The sequence below is a fragment of the Oncorhynchus masou genome, unplaced genomic scaffold (assembly GCF_036934945.1).
Source record: "Oncorhynchus masou masou isolate Uvic2021 unplaced genomic scaffold, UVic_Omas_1.1 unplaced_scaffold_461, whole genome shotgun sequence".
NCBI classification, from domain to species: Eukaryota; Metazoa; Chordata; class Actinopteri; order Salmoniformes; family Salmonidae; genus Oncorhynchus; species Oncorhynchus masou.
Genome location: NW_027011005.1, coordinates 24,511 through 31,378, shown reverse-complemented (window position 1 = coordinate 31,378; position 6,868 = coordinate 24,511).

Below are 6,868 nucleotides of genomic sequence, written 5' to 3'. Positions count from 1 at the left end.
AAAATCGGCAGTGTATCAAATACTTGTTCTCCCCACTGTATATATACACAAACATTGATAATGTTTCAGTAGGAAACTTTAGAAATGAATTGTCAGTCTCAGTGAAGGAGCAGCAGCAGCAGAGGTTCTTCGTGCCAGAAAATGAACCAAATTGTAATTGTGTTCCCAATCAAATATAAGAACCTGAAAAGGGTTTGTCGTCAGCAGGGACTCTTATGTTCATTACTGAATATATTTGATTTGTCTTCATGGTAGACCTTTGTCCCCCAGTTTCCCTTAAAGAGAATGACTAATGGAACGATTTCTCTTTGATTCAATACCATTTGTAAAAAGAATAGTCTGTTGCTATAGCTACAGGTTTCCCATGAATGAACCTATCCAGTCAATAATGACTTCAAATGGAACTCACTGCTGGGCTTTTAATGGGAAGAGGTCAGGGTCTAGTGGTTTTCAAGCACAGAAAAACCAAAAAATACATGCAAACTAAATATGAATTGAATGCCATTTTATTTGAGTAAGAATTAATCATTGATGGACTAGATTTAACCAACCTAGAGTACAGAATCATCTCAGCAGATGGACTAGATTTAACCAACCTAGAGTACAGAATCATCTCAGCAGATGGACTAGATTTAACCAACCTAGAGTACAGAATCATCTCAGCAGATGGACTAGATTTAACCAACCTAGAGTACAGAATCATCTCAGCAGATGGACTAGATTTAACCAACCTAGAGTACAGAATCATCTCAGCAGATGGACTAGATTTAACCAACCTAGAGTACAGAATCATACTATTGTTGTCCTTTGAATTTCAACTTGAATTCTACTATTAGCTGATTAAATGCACTGGAGGAGCAAATAAAAAGGAGCATTTCAATGGTATTCCAGATGTTGTCCATGGTGCTCAGCTCCCTCAGCACCTGAATGTAGAGAGACCGGACGAGACCATGACCTTTTCACTTTCTCTTTGACAACTGGAGGAGTGGGGGCTAAAGACCCAGTGCCTTGTCACAGCGTGACAGAGAATAAAGATCACAGAGTCCCTTGTCACAGCGTGACAGAGAATAAAGATCACAGAGTCCCTTGTCACAGCCCTCCTTCCTTCCCTCCATCCATCCCTCCAAAGTGACCTCTGCTACAGCCCACATTGTAATATCTCTGGTCAGGACCAACAGAGGAAGGTGGCATGCATCTCATCATACCTCACACTCCTTTAGCAACAACAGCCAAATATTCATTTCCTTCCTTCCTTCCTTCCTTCCTTGCCATCCTTCCCTCCCTTCAGACACGGGACCCCTGCAGTCCAAAAACATGCTCGTCTCATAAACATAGCCCACACCTCAAACCTAGCCGAAGGTAACATAGCCCACACCTCAAACCTAGCCGAAGGTAACATAGCCCACACCTCAAACCTAGCTGAAGGTAACATAGCCCACACCTCAAACCTAGCCGAAGGTAACATAGCCCACACCTCAAACCTAGCTGAATGTAACATAGCCCACACCTCAAACCTAGCCGAAGGTAACATAGCCCACACCTCAAACCTAGCTGAATGTAACATAGCCCACACCTCAAACCTAGCTGAATGTAACATAGCCCACACCTCAAACCTAGCCGAAGGTAACATAGCCCACACCTCAAACCTAGCCGAAGGTAACATAGCCCACACCTCAAACCTAGCGATGGACTAACAGCCCACACCTCAAACCTAGTTGAAGGTAACATAGCCCACACCTCAAACCATCTCCAAGCCCTCTGCGCCACACCTCAAACCAGCCGAAGGTAACATAGCCCACACCTCAAACCTGAGACCTCAAAGGTAACATGGCCCACTCCTCAAACCTAGCCGAAGTTAGGAGAAGGTCACACTCAAACCTAGCTGACAGGTCAACACAGCCCACACCTCAAACCTAGCCGAGAGGAGAAATGGCCCACACCTCAAACCAGGGGAAAAGGAAGATAGCCGAAGGTAACATAGCCCACACCTCAAGGTAACATAGCCCACACCTCAAACCTAGACGAGACAGGTAACAACAGCCTGACATCACAAACCTGCAGTGCAATGGCTGGTCTTAACACAGAACAAACCAGCTGTTAATATTGCCAATCATCTCAAACCTAGCACAGGGAAGGTAACATAGCATGTTCCACACCCCAAACCACACCTCAAACCTAGCCAAAGGTAACATAGCCCCTAATGTAACAGAGCCCACACCTCAAACCTAGCTGAATGTAACATAGCCCACACCTCAAAGTTGCCCACACATAAAAGCCCACACCTCAAATTAGTTTGTTTTGTTTTAAACATAGCCCACACCTCAAACCTAGCCATGTCTTGTGTGTTTAAATGCATGGAGAGATGGTCAATGACTCCAGGAGGTTAAAGTCTTGACTGGTATAAGAATAACTAGTCTGGATAACCATCTCCATTTTCCAAAACTGGTGAAAACAATGCACACTGTCTGAAATTGAGCTTCCCAAATGCATGTTAGGAGAAGGTTATGACATACTGTAATTGGCTGACATGATTATGACTTCAACAAGAACAATAACCAGGAATCTAAGGATGGGAGAAGAGCATGCTCCAGGCTACAGAAACATCTCCTCTGGTTCAGACAAGATGGAAAACATCAGGGAGATATGGCTGATAAGACAACAAACTATAACCAGGGAAACCCAGGGTTATCTGGTTTAGAGGGAGCATTTATAGGGAACAACAGAACAACAGCTCTGACATCACTAGAAAACCTGTGCATGGCTGGTCTTAAAGCAGAACAGAGCAGCTGTTATATTGGGACAATCTATCTGCGAGGAGCGTGCTCATACAGTGTTCACACAGGGAGTGTTTGACAGCATTTCTCTAATAACCAGTAGACCCCAAACCCCCTATTGTTGGCAGAGAGAACATGTTACAGTTTTAACAGTAACCGTAATTTGTTTAAAGGTTTTAAAGCATATTTCCTGCAATTCTACTCAAATGGCTTGTGAGTTTTTAAATGAAGAGAGGTGAGTCAATCGACTCCTTGGGGTTAAAGTCTTGACTTATAAGAATAACTAGTCTGGATAAAGCTTTCATTTTCCAAAAGAAAACAATGCACAAGAAATTAGCAGTGGTTCCCAAATGTTAATTTATGACAGACAATCTATACAGTAGAAACCCATGTGAATCTTAGGAGCTTCTCTTAAACATCTCCTCTGGTTCAGACAGCATAAAACAACATTTATAGGAACATATCTAACACACATCTATACAGTAGAAACCCATGTGTTATCTGGTTTAGACAGCATTTATAGGTACATATCTACAATCTATACAGTAGAAACCCATGTGTTATCTGGTTTAGACTGAACATAGGCTATAGGAACATATCTACACATACTATATGTAGAAACCCATGTGTTATCTGGCCCTACTCAGCCCAGTATCTACAATCTATACAGTAGAAATCCTTGCTATCTGGTTTCTCTAAGCCCTACATCCAGCTATAGGGTGTTATAGGTAATCTAAGCCCTCACAGACAGTAGAAACCCAGTGGTTTCTCTAAGCCCTCACAGACATCTGCTTGCTATAGGTACATAGCCCTCACAGACATCTGCTTGCTATAGGTACAGTGGTTTCTCTAAGCCCTCACAGACATCTGCTTGCTATAGGTACAGTGGTTTCTCTAAGCCCTCACAGACATCTGCTTGTAAGCCCTCACAGACATCTGCTTGCTATAGGTGCAGTGGTTTCTCTGTTGTAACCTCTAACACCATAACACAGACATCTGCTTGCTATAGGTACAGTGGAAGTGCAGTGGTTTCTCTAAGCCCTCACAGACATCTGCTTGCTATAGGTGCAGTGGTTTCTCTAAGCCCTCACAGACATCTGCTTGCTATAGGTACAGTGGTTTCTCTAAGCCCTCACAGACATCTGCTTGCTATAGGTACAGTGGTTTCTCTAAGCCCTCACAGACATCTGCTTGCTATAGGTACAGTGGTTTCTCTAAGCCCTCACAGACATCTGCTTGCTATAGGTACAGTGGTTTCTCTAAGCCCTCACAGACATCTGCTTGCTATAGGTACAGTGGTTTCTCTAAGCCCTCACAGACACATCAGTGGTTTCTCTAAGCCCTCACAGACATCTGCTTGCTATAGGTGCAGTGGTTTCTCTAAGCCCTCACAGACATCTGCTTGCTATAGGTACAGTGGTTTCTCTAAGCCCTCACAGATATCTGCTTGCTATAGGTACAGTGGTTTCTCTAAGCCCTCACAGACATCTGCTTGCTATAGGTACAGTGGTTTCTCTAAACCATCACAGACATCTGCTTGCTATAGGTACAGTGGTTTCTCTAAGCCCTCACAGACATCTGCTTGCTATAGGTGCGACTGAGCACAGACACATTCAGAAAACACACGTGTGGCCAGTGATTTTAATGCAGGGAAACTGAAATCCGTTTTACCTCATTTTGACCAGCATGTCACCTGTGCAACTAGAGGGGAAAAAAACTCTAGATCACTTTACTCCACACACAGACATGCATAAACTCTAGATCACTTTACTCCACACACAGAAATGCATAAACTCTAGATCACTTTACTCCACACACAGACATGCATAAACTCTAGATCACTTTACTCCACACACAGAAATGCATAAACTCTAGATCACTTTACTCCACACACAGACATGCATAAACTCTAGATCACTTTACTCCACACACAGAAATGCATAAACTCTAGATCACTTTACTCCACACACAGAAATGCATAAACTCTAGATCACTTTACTCCACACAAAGAAATGCATAAACTCTAGATCACTTTACTCCACACACAGACATGCATAAACTCTAGATCACTTTACTCCACACACAGAAATGCATAAACTCTAGATCACTTTACTCCACACACAGAAATGCATACAAGGCACTTCCTCACACTCCCTTTGGCAACTTAGACCATAAGTCCAGCTTACATGAAAACTCTAATAGGATGAACCAGTGACATTCTCAATATGAAAGTGGTCTGATAAAGAGGAAGTTACAGGACTGTTTTGCTAGCACAGACTGGAAGGAACCAATCACTGTTAGTCTACACCTGTTGTTTACCAAGCATGTGACACATACAATTTGATTTGATTTGACCTAGCCATATCTGAACAGAGGGGGACTTTATATCTATATATTTCAACAGAGGGGGACATTAGTAGTCTGTACCAGTCTCTTCAGCTAACATTTCACTCCTTGCTACTCCTTGTCATTGCCAATGAGACTGGCCTTTCGGCAATCTCAATGTTCAATATGCGCTGGATTTACCTCAGAGTTGCTCATTGGTTGTTTGAAATAACATTCATATTTTCCAGGACAACATGTGGAGCTTCAAATATAATAATAATTTATAACCATTTCAAAAACAAATATTTAGCTGTTAGCTAGGTAAGTTGTTGCATTTTGAGGCTTAACATTTTGTTCTGTGGTTGGAATTGCAGTATGTATTTTGTTAGAGAATTTTAGATATGAGCTAGCAACTATTGATGTACTGGTCTCCTCTGGATCAAACAAAAAAATTGTTGCTGAGCAACCGGATACCAAGGTGTTCTGGGGAGAAAAAAAAGGATAGAGTTCCAAAATTTGCATAAAATCATTGTGATTGGAGGATAGCTTTGAGGGTGATCAAATCAGGATCAACTCCTCTGTTCTCCTCGAGCTCATTAATGATAAAATACTCATATTTCAAAATGGCAATAAAGCCATTCACTTTGGCACAATGACACGGAGTACAGGGAGTGGATGTTGAGGTGTTGAGCATTTGTAAATTCATAATTTATTCTGCACTTTGGCACACAGACGAGAGTGCTCTGAAATCCTCTCTGTGAAATAATTGGTTGCCGTAGCAACATCAAAATGTTTCTTCTATTACATTTTTTTATTTATAAAACGCTGTATCGCGGATGCATGAACCACACAGTTGAATGGTTGTTATGTCATCTCTAAATCAGGGGTTCTTAAACTTTTTCAGCCTGGGACCCAATTTACGCGTATGAAAACATGCAACTATACATAAATATTGGTACTTTTCACTGCCCTTATGCATAAAACACATGCAATATAGACAAATAGCAAATAACAATTAAATATAATAATATAAATAGCTATTTATGTTTATTCTTCCCCATTAAAAACACTCTTACAGCGCATTCTGAAAGAATTCAGACCCCTTGACTTTTTCCACATTTGTTAAATTACAACCTTATCCTAAAATGGATTAAATTGTTTTTTTCCCCCTCATCATTCTACACACAATATCCCATAACGACAAAAGCAAAAAAGGTTTTTAGAAATGTAACAAATGTTTTAAAAAATTACATAAGCATTCAGACCCTGTACTCAGTACTTTCTTGAAGCACCTTTGGCAGCGATTACAGCCTCAAGTCTTTTTGGGTATGACGCTACAAGCTTGGCATACCTGTATTTGGGGAGTTTCTCCCATTCTTCTCTGCAAATCCTCTCAAGCTCTGTCAGGTTGGATGGGGAGCGTCGCTGCACAGCTACAGTTGAAGTCTGAAGTTTACATACACTTAGGTTGGAGTCATTAAAACTCGATTTTCAACCACTCCACACATTTCTTGTTAACAAATTATAGTTTTGGCAAGTCGGTTAGGACATCTACTTTGTGCATGGCACAAGTACTTTTCACAGCAAATGTTAAATGTTGTGTAGACCTCCACAAGTCTGGTTAATCCTTGGGAGCAATTTCCAAACACCTGAAGGTACCACCTTCATCTGAAAAAACAATAGTACACAAGTATAAACACCATGGGACCATGCAGCCATCATACCGCTCAGGAAGAAGATGTGAAGATGCTGGAGGAAACAGGTACAAA